The sequence below is a fragment of the Helianthus annuus genome, chromosome 12, assembly GCF_002127325.2.
Source record: "Helianthus annuus cultivar XRQ/B chromosome 12, HanXRQr2.0-SUNRISE, whole genome shotgun sequence".
In the NCBI taxonomy this organism is placed as follows: Eukaryota; Viridiplantae; Streptophyta; class Magnoliopsida; order Asterales; family Asteraceae; genus Helianthus; species Helianthus annuus.
In genome coordinates this window covers 9,219,454-9,233,736 of record NC_035444.2, presented here as the reverse complement: position 1 = coordinate 9,233,736, position 14,283 = coordinate 9,219,454, and positions in this window count along the sequence as shown.

Here is a 14,283-nt window from a genome sequence, read left to right as displayed (position 1 = left end):
CAAAATTCTCATTTTAAAGTAAAAAGGGGCGTTACGGTCAACTTTTAAGCATTTAACGGAAATGTGCTAAAGACTCGGACAAACAACGAACCGGTCACAGAGGGTTGAACCATCATGTAACCTGGTCCTAAGAGAGTTCTAAGGCATATCTAAATCATACCATAACGGGTCAGAACTGAAGTCAAAGCAAAAGTCAAAGTTTTGCGACTTTCGGTTCCGAACCGGGTCGAAACAGTAAATGGTCGGATCAAACAAGCTTAGACCCTTTGTAATACTTATTATCATGTTGTATGAGTGTTAAAACAGGTTACACGCCATCTACATTACTGATTATGCATAAAATTGAAAGTTAACATTCTGTTGACTTTTTCTAAGCAAGTTTGACTCGACATTCGGACTAGTTAGAGTGGAAATCAGAGGGTGCCCTTTTAAGGGTTTAAAGCCCACATGATTACCAACATATAACTACCTTTATTTCGATAAATCACTGGACCATTTGTGATTAACCGTTAAGTCAATCGTTAATTACGACGGATTGACTTTTAAGCTATAACTAAGCAAAAACTAAACCACAAAGGGTTAAACATACTTACAAGAGTCCTATGCACGACTTGTGAAGCTTAGAGAGAATGCTTGAGCCTCAGAAATGATCAGAAAGCAGAATGAAGGTGTGAAGAACTTGGTTGCAACTCATTGGCCTTTTATAGTGTTCTAAATCCTCCAAGATGGTGACAACTAAGTCTAAGGGGTGATCTAGATCATTTACAAGTGTTTCCTAGTGCCTAGGAAGTGTTAGGAGTCGCCCATGTCCCTGAAAATATCTTACAAGGTCGGTTTAACCGTTATAACAGCCAACAGCCAACTTACTGTCGCTGGGCACCCCTTATGGACCGTAAGGCAGGGCTCTTGCGGTCCTTAAGCCTTTGACAGAGAAAACGTTTTAACCTTACGGACCGTAAGGCAGGACCCTTGCGGTCCGTAAGCCCTTGTCAGAAGCAAAAAAATATAACCTTTCATGATTTGAACGGACAACTTGCAATGCATGATTTCTGGTTTAATTTTCAGCACAATGCCATTAACCCATGCTTGGACAGTTATCTACTCTTATCATGCAGAATCATTGGCTTGCATAAGGATAAAATTCTCTATGAATGATTTATTGAGCATTATTTTCATAGGATCCAAATTAGTAAACTTGGACCTCTATTATTATTTGAAATCATCGGATTAAAGGTATAATAGATGTTTGTTAATCATGTTAGGGTCTTGGGATTTATAATGAAGTCGTTCAGAGGTATAAATTAACATGTCGACATGTCTAAAAATCCTACCACACATCTTTTAATTAAATCCGGGTTTACCATACTTGTCGTATGTGACACGTGTCGTTTATTTATTGGACACAAATTTTCGAGGTGTTACATCCTCACCCCCTTAAAAGAAATCTCGACCTCGAGATTTATTGAAATAACTGAGGGTACTTTTCTTTCATCGTGGACTCTACCTCCCACGTGTACTCGAGACCTCTACGGGCATCCCATTTTACCTTCACAATCGGTATATACTTCCTGCGAAGTTTCTTAACCTGTCGATCCTCGATCGACACAGGTTTTTCAACGAACGTTAAGCTCTCATCGATGTGTACATCTGTATGTGGTATAACTAGTGATTCATCAGCGAAACACTTCTTTAGATTGCAGATGTGGAACACATTGTGGATACCACTGAGCTCTTCCGGTAAGTTTAACTTATAGGCAACCGATCCGACACGTTCGATTACTTCGAATGGTCCAATATATCTCGGGCTTAACTTGCCTTTCTAACCGAATCGCATCACCCCCTTCCAGGGTGATACCTTAAGCAAAACCTTGTCGCCTACTTCGAAATTGAAAGGCTTACGCTTCAAATCTGCGTAGCTTTTCTGCCTGTCTCGGGCAGCTTTCAATCGATCGCGAATTTGGACAATCTTGTCCGTCGTTTCAAATATTATATCAGGTCCTGTCATCTGGACATCCCCAACTTCTGCCCAACAAACAGGCGTTCTACACTTTCTACCATATAGGGCTTCAAAAGGTGCAGCCTTAATGCTCGTATGGTAGCTGTTGTTATAGGAGAATTCGACTAAGGGTAGGTGGTTATCCCAACTACCACCTAAGTCGATCGCACATGCGCGAAGCATGTCTTCAAACGTGTGCCCAAAGATTGTTGGAAACTTTTCCAAAAGTGTGACATGTATCTGGTATCTCTATCAGAGATGATAGACACAGGCACGCCGTGAAGTGCTACAATCTTATCTACAAACAACTGGGCTAGTATATCGGAGCTATGAGTCTCCTTTATGGGTAGGAAATGTACTGACATAGTCAGTCTATCAACTATTACCCATATTGTATCGTTTCCCTTCTTTGTCTTTGGCAACTTGGTGATGAAATCCATCGTCATCATTTCCCATTTCCACTCGGGAAGTTCAGGCTGTTGTAGCAAGCCTGACGGCTTTTGATGTTCAGCTTTTACTTGCGCACAAGTCAAACACTTTGCTACGTAGGTGGCTATAGACTTCTTCAAGCCTATCCACCAAAAGTTTGCCTTCAAGTCCTGGTACATTTTATCAGCTCCAGGATGGACGGAATATCGGGAACTGTGGGCTTCCTGAAGGATAACGTCACGAAGACCTTCCATTCAGTCTCAGAATTCCGTCTTTGGCATAGGATAACTGCTCTTCAGTTACTCCTAGCTTCTCGTTTGGATAGTTAGCTTCTAACACAGCTTCCTTCTGTGCAGCTAACAATATCTCATTCAGACTGTTCTTGATTTCAATGCTCTTGGCATTGATCCTTATTGGTTTCACTCTTTCTTTTCTGCTCAATGCATCTGCGACTACGTTGGCCTTGCCTGGATGGTATCTTATTTCACAGTCATAGTCGTTCAGAGTTTCCATCCAACGTCGCTGCCTCATATTCAGATCTTTCTGATTGAACAGATGCTGAAGGCTTTTGTGATCAGAATAGATCACAAATTTAATGCCATACAAGTAATGCCTCCAAAGTTTTAGTGCAAATACAACGGCACCCAACTCCAAGTCATGGGTGGTGTAATTCCTTTCATGCACTTTTAGTTGTCGTGACGCATAGGCAATCACCTTGCCCCTCTGCATAAGCACACAACCCATACCGGTGTGCGATGCATCGCAATATACGACAAATTCTTCCATTCCGTCCGGCAATGTCAACACAAGAGCATTGCTTAGCTTCTGTTTGAGGATATCAAAAGCTTCTTGCTGCTTAGGGCCCCAATTAAACTTTATGCTCTTCCTAGTTAAAGACGTTAGGGGTGCAGCAATCCTTGAGAAATTCTCAATGAAGCGTCTGTAGTAACCTGCTAAACCTAGGAAACTGCGAATTTCCGTAGGCGTCTTCGGCTCCTGCCAATTCATGACGGCTTCAACTTTGGCGGGATCCACTTGGATACCACGCTCACTGACTACATGTCCAAGGAATTGAACTTCTCGTAGCCAAAATTCACATTTAGAGAATTTGGCATAAAGCTTTTCTTGATGAAGCAGTTTAAGAATACATCGAAGATGTTTCTCGTGGTCAGTTTGACTTTTGGAGTAAATGAGGATGTCATCGATGAAGACAATGACGAATTTATCCAAATAAGGCTTACAAACGCGATTCATGAGATCCATGAATGCGGCAGGTGCATTAGTGAGCCCAAAAGGCATCACTAGGAACTCGAAATGACCATAACGAGTCCTAAATGCAGTTTTATGCACATATTCGTCCTTGACCTTCAATTGATGGTAGCCTGACCTTAGGTCAATTTTAGAAAAGTAGCTCGCTCCTTGCAACTGATCGAACAGATCGTCGATCCTGGGCAAAGGATACCTATTCTTGATTGTAACTTTATTCAGCTCATGGTAATCGATGCATAGACGCATCGAACCATCTTTCTTTTTGACGAACAGGATTGGTGCTCCCCAAGGAGATGAACTGGGTCTAACAAAACCTTTGGCTAGTAGATCGTCTAGCTGCGTCCTCAATTCTTTCATTTCCGTGGGTGCCAATCTATACGGTGCTCTTGCAATAGGCGCTGCTCCTGGAATGATGTCGATACTGAATTCCACTTGCCTATCTGGTGGCAAACCAGGCAGTTCTTCCGGGAAAACTTCAGGATAGTCAGAGATGACTGGGATGTCATCAATCTTGGGTTTCTCCTCACCGATAGTCACCTGTGCCATATAAATGACACATCCTTTCTTCAAACATCCGGAGGGTTTTAGCATAGACACTTGCGCAGGCAATTCATGTCGAATATCTCCCTGAATGGTAAGTGGTTCTCCAGACGGAGTCTTGATTACCACTTGTTTCTTGTTGCACACAATTTGGGCTTGGTTATGCGATAACCAATCCATACCCAACACTACGTCGAAACCAGCGAGTTTAAAGGGTAACAGGGATAAAGGAAACGAGTGATTCCTAATGGATATAACACATCCATCTAAAACAATTGAGACTGTTCCCATTGTCCCATCAGCTAGTTCTACTTCATATTTCACATTCAAGGTTTTAACAGGCAATTTTAACAACTCACAGAACTTATCATCCACAAAGGATTTATCTGCTCCAGAATCAAACAATACTCTTGCGAATACATCATTAATGAGAAACGTACCGGTTATGACGTTGTCGTTCTGGATAGCCTCTTGAACATTCATCTTAAAGACCCTCGCATTGGTCTTTTTCCCTTCTTCAGCCTTCTTCACTATCTTCGGGCAGTTAGTCTTAATGTGCCCTTTTTCGTTGCAACTATAACAAGTTGCATCCTTGAGTTTCTTGCACTCAAGAGTCCTATGCTCAGAGGACTTGCATATCCCACATGCCTTCGGCTGGGATTTCTTTTCATACCTGCACCTTCTGAAATGGTGCTTCTGACAAACCTTGCACATGGGCTTATCGCCCGACTGTCGGTCATTCTTCTTGTTCTCTGACCCCTTCTTGTGGTCACGATTCCCCCGGTGCTTCTTGTTAGATCTTTATGAATCACCTTCTTCACGTTTCTTTTCTCACTATCAGCATTTCTTAATGATCTCTGCCTCACTGCGTCCAGTGTAAGAGACAGAGATATATCTGCCACGGATTTGAAGGTAGCAGGCCTAGAAGCCTTCACGCTAGCTTTTATCTCTGGGGCCAAACCCCCAATGAAACGCGCGATCCGTTTGGGTTCCGGTGTTACAAGGTACGAAACCAATCTCGACAGAGTGTTGAAACTTGTGAGATATGCCTGGCAGTCCAGGTTCTTCATGACTAGCGATAGGAAATCAGACTCTATCTTCTCAACCTCGTGCTGAGGGCAGTAGTTTTCTTTAATGAGAGCGATAAACTCCTCCCATGACATGCTATACAAAACAGCCTTCCCAGAGGCTTGAATCAATGATCTCCACCATGCTAGGGCTTCACCCTTGAACGACTGTGATACAAACTTCACCACATCTCTCTCAGCACAACCACTGATGTCCACGACAGTGTCCATTTCGTCTAACCAGGTCATACAATCCACCGCGCCCTTTTCCCCTGTAAAATCTCGGGGTTTGCAAGAAACGAAGTACTTATACGTGCAACCCCTGGCGCGAGGTGCATCATCGACCACTTTCTTCTTAGGATGGACACTATTCTCATTTGATGAGTGTCGATCGTCATCCTTCTTAGGCTTAGACGGGGTCGAGGGTGGTTTGCTGTGAGATTTAGAATGGGTTCTTGGCTTCGAGTGTGGTGTAGATAAGGTCCTGCTTCGAGACTCGCTGTATTCTTCATATTGCCGATCTAAGGCCGTCTTCACAGCGTTGTCTACCAAAGCTTTCAATTCTGCGCCCGTTATATTAATTTGGGCGTTATCATTGTCATCCTCCTTTGCATGACTATTAACTTCATTTGGGTCAGCCATTGAGATCTTGATCTGCTACAAAGGATATGACATAATTTTATTTAGGAGCTTATTATGGAATTGTCTTTTATGGCAATTCATTAACCATGGTAAACATAGACCATATTCGGTTAATTTGTTAGTCACTTTTATTTAGGATTTGAATATAACTTATCCTAATTTTAAACAATATTGTTAGTTGCACAAAATCCTAGTCACAAGGACGTGTTATTTTATCAGCCAGGATTTCAGAGAATCAAAGCATGAAGGTTTGAACCATAGTTCTTTTACCTTTTCTGACAGGGAGTCATAGACTACAACTGTCTATTGTCTTATATGACAATAAGAATGGCCAGTAGGCACTACATCACTAATGGATGATTGACAGGTAATCATCTTAATTGATGATTTAAACCTATGATTTATATGTCATTAACTTAGGTCTTGGAATCCTTTGAAGGATTCTTATATAAGAATGACGCGTGTGATTTTAACGAATCACATCTGCCAAGAATGTTAACATGTTTACAGAGGTTAACAGGAATCTGAATCTTTTACTCAGGTCTCACCATTTTGGCTTGGTCTTAAAATGACACCAGGCTAGGTCTCACCATTTAAGATTCTTTATTTAGGCAGACTTATTTAAAAGGAATAAATTTTTAATTTATTTCATATAATAATGTATTAGAATGACAAAAATGAAATTTATAAACTTAACATTCCATTAATCATAATAATGATTACACACTGCCCTAAACGGGACTTTCAAGAGACAAATACCTACGCAGAGGTTTACAGAAAACAAGTCCACGCAGGGACCAAATACAAGGATAGACGTCCGCATAGGGACAAAAAGACAAGTCCACGCAGGGACTGAAAGGCAATTGTCCATGCAGGGACTAAACACAATAAATGTCCACGCAGGGACTTGATTAAAATAGGAAATGCAATAGAACATATAAAGACTAATGATCTCGCTTCTTCTTCCCTTTTAACAGGTTTGCTAGGCCTTTAAGGAATCCACGATTGTTCTTGCGATCTTGCTCAAAGTCTCGTTCTACCCTATTTAAACGGTGAAGGATTTCTTCCTGCTCCGGTGGAGAAAAACGTGGCTGCTGCAACGGTTGCTGAACCGGAGTTCTAGTGGGTATTGGGTACCCGTGAGTTGAGTGTCCCCTTCCCCAAGGTGTTTCATAAGGTATCTCAGGATAAAGGGTATAATTTGTCACCGCTTCTATGTATGGGTCGTGTCACAACCCCCGATCCCTTTTTCCCGGGAACGGGCGGCCGTGAGCCAGTTGTGGTGGTATCACGTTATTAATTTATTTGGCAGCGGAAATTTCATCAGGACCGTAGTTAGGAAATGTTTAAATCAGAGTAAACCACCTTATTTTATAATATCAAACACATGGGTGAAACCCAAGTTTTAATTACACACTGAATTACAGGGATAAATCCCACTTTATTGAAATAAACGCTTTCTTTTATTTAGGTAACTTTTATAGCCACTTTTCCAAGCCTTCAGTGCTGTCCAGCTGGCTTCTAGTTTGGCTTTCACATTTTGTTACCTGAAACGCGTTTTAAAAAGGTTTTGTCAGTGGAAAATACTGGTGAATGAATCTCAGTTTAATCAAACAGTATTGAGGGCGATTACAATGTTTATATCTACCCAATTACTCATTCAGTAGTGTCAAGTCTGACTGAGGGTCATATTACACATTGGCTAACTCTTCGTCCAATGGTAACGTTACTCACATTTTGTATACAAAACCCCAACATACCGGCAGTAATTGTAGAATTACAAAGACTCAATCACTGCTAAATTGCATTATAAAAAAGGTTAAGGTTTTGTAAAAACTGTTAACAAAAAGGAGATTACTCACATTGCTATTTTAGGGTTTTCCTTTATGATTTCCTGGTGAATATCTATAATTTACACAAATGCACATGTGTTAGTATAATAACCCATTTTAACATTAGTAATACCCTCCCCGAGACGGCATTCCAACGACTACGTCGGGCAGAACCACGACAGCCGTTACGGAACCCTAGATCAATCGGGCAGAGTACCTAATACGTATCCAGGGGTTATAATACTTACAACAGAGCAGAACCTCGCTAATTTAGGGGGTATTGGACTCGGGTATAATGCCCACTATTTAAAAGTTAGAGAGACAGAAAGAAATTTGAGCGAAACGGACTGAAGGCCCGTTGCCTCCTTTTATAGGGCTGTAATTGGACTTCCTCGCGGCCCGCGTGGGGTTTGGGCCGGGTCTACGCGGCCCGCGTTGACCTCTGGTCAATGCGTAGCTTGGTCCGATCACATACTAGGTTCGACACGCGTTGGACACGTGGCCGCACCGGGCTGTGCCACAATTCTGGGCACTCGCGGCCCGCATCAACTAAACCAAACATGTACGTGGCCCGCTTGGGCTTATGGTTTTGACGATATCAGGTTTTCCTATTCGCGCGGCCCGCATGAACTTGAGGTGAGGCCCTACGCGGCCCGCCTCAGCTTAACAATTTTTGTTTTTATTTATTTTATATAGTATACTCTATTTTCGGGGCTCGGTTTTCACATACGGGGTACATATAATGACATATTGATATATTTAAAAATATATTAGAGTGTCGAAATTATTATGATAAGTGTCGGTTTTACCGAGGGTTGTTATAGGTCGCCACCCATATAGTTGTAGTGAGTGTGAGTTGGCTGCTCAAACGGGTTGTACGCGGTGGAACCGGCGTACGCAGGTATCGGGTTATCGTAGCCGAATGGTGGTGGAGGTGGTGCAACTGGTGCAGAATTCACCTCTACAGGGTGGCTCGAAGGTCCACCTAATTGTGGTTCTTCAGGCAACGGCGGATAATGACTTGCACTCGAGTGGCGAGGGGTGCTAAAGTGGAATTCCCCTCCTCGGGTGGACATCCGCGCGCCTGATCTCCTACGCCTTGGCGGATCTGGAGGTGCTTGTTGAACTGGTGGCGGTGGAGGCGGTGGCGTAACTGCCACAAAACGAGAATCCTCGGAAGGATCCTGTTGCTGTTGCTGCTGGTGAGGTGATGAATGGTGAGAGGGTGTAAAGTACCACTCGCACTGGTTAAACCTCGCCTGGTAACTGTCGGGATCCTGATAGGGTGTTCCATGAAAGGATGACCCATCAGAGATCTCGATAGGATGGTTGGGAGTACCTCTTACGGGTTCGATGGGATCTGTGTCCTCGTCCATATCCATCGCGTTGTCTTCGGAAAAGTGATCTTCTGGTCCTAAAGGGTTATAACCTATTGGTTCTTGGACGTAATCAGCCGGGTTGAACTGGCCTTGGAAGAAAGGAGTGGGATCGCCATAGGAACGGTGCGAAACAGAACGTTGGAGAGGTATGAAGAAGGTTGAGGGTTACTGGGCTCGTTCTCTGAATTTGGTACAAAAGAGTGACGGTATGAAGGTGTCGAACTGTGTGAGGTAGACCGTCTTGCGGGCTCAAAGAGGTTCCTTCTACGCCTCTGAGGTTCTTCACTTCTTGTGCTGGAAGGAGCTCGCATATGTGATGGTCCGGCCTCGTGATCATTATGAGTAGTGATCGGCCCTTTGCCTCTTCCTTGTAACACCCCGAAAATATAAAACTTAATTTAGAATTATAAAGTTTAACTTACATTGTGGTTAAAACAACAAAAGTTATGTTGGATAAGTAGAGGGACTAATAATGTCAAAACTTGAATTTTATTTACTAAATTAGTAAAAAACAAATCAAACCCCTCATTTGAGAGAGGCCTGATCGACCAAGAACACCCCAGGGCGACACCCACACTTTTCAAACCCTAGTTCACAAGAAAAACTGTAAATTGAAGGCCTAAATCAAGCAATAATCGAAATCTGAACATGGAATCGTGAGCACCTCGTCAAGGGGATCATAAGGTATGTTGAATTAGGTCATTTTCATTCGATTCAAAGTTCATGTATGTGATCAAAATCAAATGTAGAGCTTGATTATGTGTAGTAAACATGAAATTGGAAGTAATGTAAGGTTTAGGGACAAACCCTAGACGATTTCTTGTCAAACTCTTGCATGATAATTGTATAGATCAAAATCACCATAGTGGGTGATTAGTATGTTAGTAGAACTTGATGAACACTAGGATTAAAACTCTTGTTCTAGTGTAAGGTGAAATTATGAGGAAAACTCTAAGTTGTTGATGTTAACATATAGACATGTAGTCAAATTGAAGTTAATTTGGGTGATAAACTCGAGTCATGAACTTGGTTTAGATCATGTAAAAATCTGACCCGTTAGGTGTTTGATAAAATGCCTAAAAGAGGGTTAAAATGTTAAAAGTTGGGCAAAACGCAGCTTTGAATATGTTAAGAAATAATGCGTTAAAGCTTATGAAAGAGTTCTAATTTTTGTTATAAATTGAACTCTCTAGGCAAGGAATCCGGGACGTCAAGTGGACACGCCGGAAGTGATACCCGCGGAAAAGGTGTGCTTTAAAGGTACGTGGCTTAAGTCCCGTTAAATTATGTGTTAATGTTTAGTTTGTTGTGAGAATGATGTTGTAGTGTAATGAATACGTTTGATGCGTCGTTAAAGCGGCGAAGCACACTCGACCATCAAACGGGTCAAAGTAAAAACTTGGAACTTAGTTTGGCTAGTCAATGAAGTGATGGTTTTCACTAAATAGCCAAACGGGTCAAAATGATGCTTTTAAAAAGAATCACGAGAGTAGAGACTTGAAAGTCTCATACTTCGTTAAATAATGGATTGTACTATACTAATGGTTTGGTTATATAAATCTAAGTCCAAGAACCCGGGAACTTGGGTCGAATAATAGAAGTTGAATAAAAAGAGGTTGCTTGAAATGGAATACTTGAATTCCGATGAAACAAGTAACTAGTTCCAATAGAACGCGAAGCCATAGAATGGCACAAATGTACAAAATTTATGAGCCCGGGAATTTGGGTAATTATGTCCGAAAAGTTTTAAGAGTTGAAAAATGGTGCTATGTACTTACAACAATGGGTTGGATAATTGAAATAAGGAAATTGGGGACCGACTATCAATATCTCGGTTTCCGTAATGTGAAACTTACATGGATAGATCCGTAATTTTATTACGGATCCATAGGAAAAAGAATCGGTTAAAACGGACTAATGAGTGAAAAGTTATGCCCCTTTAAAGTTAGGATTTTAACAATTTTCGGAGCTGGGCAGAAATGCAGGTTCTAAACCTGCACCTGCTGGAAAACATGTTCCCCCGCGCCACGCGGAGGAATACATGAATACCCCCGCGACACGCGGAAGCCGTCGCGAGTCGCGACGGATTTGATGTCTTCTGCCGCGACACGCGGGAGGATCAAAAATCAAAATTTTTGTTTTCTTTTATTGATTTGATGTTGGAACATGTTTACTCGTAATATGTCAATGCCAAAACTAATGTTATTAGTGGTTTTGACTTTAGGTGACTATGGTGGGCTTCCGGATGGCGGTCAAGCAATGTAGAAGAACCGAACACGTATTTTGAAGCTTCCGCGTTAACTTACTTTGTTTTAGACAATGATTTTGGTGTAAATGAATTGACAACCATGTCCTAAGGTTTTAAACTAGTCGGTGGTGACTAGTATAAGTTACATTAAACTTTCGTTTTGTACTTACATGATCATGTTTGGTATGTTGAATTGAAAACCTTTTGTAAATTGGAAATTTTAGTATAAACTCATGAAATATATTAAGTAATCTCATTATTAAAAGTAAGGGTGTTACATTCCTCCTCTTCTAATTGCTGGTGGCATATTTCCTGCTTAACAAATTTTTAAATCACAATAAACAATAAAAGACAAACTGGAATAACAATTCAAATTTGTCCTATGTTCTTGTCTAGACTCGAGTATGTGCAATTGTGATTGAGATTAAACACATAAAGATAGTGTTTAATTCACTCAACGTTGGCTCTGATACCAACCTGTCACACCCCGATTTCCACGTGTTTCACCGGTGGGCCCGGTGGGGGATTACCGTGACGTAGTTGGCAACAATATAGTCAAACCACACAATATTTAAATGCACAGCGGAAGCATAAAGATAGATTATATTTCAACCATCAAATGTAATATCCAAGTATTACAAATAGTTGAAATGAATCCACAGGGGATCAAAATAAAATAGAAAAATATTGTTCAACAGATAACGGCATCCCAAGCTTGCGAGACTCTAACGATGCTAATGAGTGGCCAACCTATTACGTGTAGAACCTGCATTTAATCTTTTTGGGGAAAATACGTCAGTTTACACTGGTAAATACATTCAACCGACACTTTTGTAAAATGTTTAATAAAAATTGATTTGAATGCACAAGGCACAAACTCTTTATAACTTGGGATAATTTATCAATTAAATCTTGTAAAAGAATTACATGTTCACTATGCGTTCGATCGCCCGGGTCGTGCCGGGTTTAAGGTTAATTGACACACCACATAGCATAAAACCGTGTCGGGAAATCCAACGGTTATACCTTTATAATTATGGACACATTATCGGGTGTACGCCTACACCCGCGTGTCAAGGTCGTGGCCATTTCGTAAAATGCTGCCAAGGATATCCGGGACATGGTCATTAAGCTCCCAAAGGCGTAAATCCAACAAAACAAATTTTTAAATGGGTCACATTGATAATACCCAACTACTAATGAGTTGGGGTCAATTGCCCGACCAAGCGTTATTTTTATATACCGTAACCCAAGCCCGTATAACGGAAAATAAGTTAAAAGTATTTACTTGAGCAAGTAATAACCTCAATAAACTTATGCAAGTATCTTTTACTGGTCTCCTATTCTGGAACGAAGGTTTATAACAACCTATTAGAATCCTAACGGGTCTTTAATTTAGCCTTAGCTTAGACCGGTCAGTTTCATAGGATAATTACGGTTTAATCGCCTGAAAGACGAAAACCGGGAATGCTATGTGGTTTGGACCCAACAAGTTTGAAGACTTGTTTTATGTGGGTAATACAATCACATTCTGAATTTTGAAGTAAAAACGATAAGGTGTGACCCGTTTCGGCTAGTTTATGTAAAGTAGTTACATAAACCGAACCGTGCGCGCAAAAGGCGTAACGGGTAACCGTAAGAGTCCTACACAGGTTTCCTAAGTTAATATGCTTTAAAGAGGTTGTGGTATAAGTAGGATACCTTCCATTATGCCCATTATGAGTTTAACCCCAAAGTACGCCCCGTAGGGGTATTTCGGTCTTTTTAAAGATTATAAAAGAGGGTTCCGAGTTCTACAGGCAATCTGAGTTTTCCGAACAGTTTATAAAGTCCAAAATAATCTATTTATTATTTAAAATCAGTAACAACTGGAATCGGGTCAAAATACCATGTAGAACTCAAGTTATGTCCGAAAAGGGTATATTCGGTAATTAACGAATTGATGCCATAACCGCAGGTTATGAGCAGGTTAAAAATAATTAAAAATCTTTAAAAATCTCAAAATATTATTTTACATCAGTGTGTAAAAGGTTTGGTGTCGAAATTTGGGCTTTATGCTAAATGCGCCGTTTAATTACTAAAGTTTCCGTAATTGCGCTATTTAGCATAACTCCTATTCTAGACCTCGGATTGACGTGAAATTTTAGGGACATGCTTAGAAATCAGTAACTAAGGTCATTGTCCTTTCACATATCCAAAATTCTCGTTTTAAAGTAAAAAGGGGCGTTACGGTCAACTTTTAAGCATTTAACGGAAATGTGCTAAAGACTCGGACAAACAACGAACCGGTCACAGAGGGTTGAACCATCATGTAACTTGGTCCTAAGAGAGTCCTTAGGCATATCTAAATCATACCATAACGGGTCAGAACTGAAGTCAAAGCAAAAGTCAAAGTTTTGCGACTTTCGGTTCCGAACCGGGTCAAAACAGTAAATGGTCGGATCAAACAAGCTTAGACCCTTTGTAATACTTATTATCATGTTGTATGAGTGTTAAAACAGGTTACACGCAATCTACATTACTGATTATGCATAAAATCGAAAGTAAACATTCTGTTGACTTTTTCTAAGCAAGTTTGACTCGACATTCGGACTAGTTAGAGTGGAAATCAGAGGGTGCCCTTTTAAGGGTTTAAAGCCCACATGATTACCAACATATAACTACCTTTATTTCGATAAATCACTGGACCATTTGTGATTAACCGTTAAGTCAATCGTTAATTACGAAGGATTGACTTTTAAGCTATAACTAAGCAAAAACTAAACCACAAAGGGTTAAACATACTTACAAGAGTCCTATGCACGACTTGTGAAGCTTAGAGAGAATGCTTGAGCCTCAGAAATGATCAGAAAGCAGAATGAAGGTGTGAAGAACTTGGTTG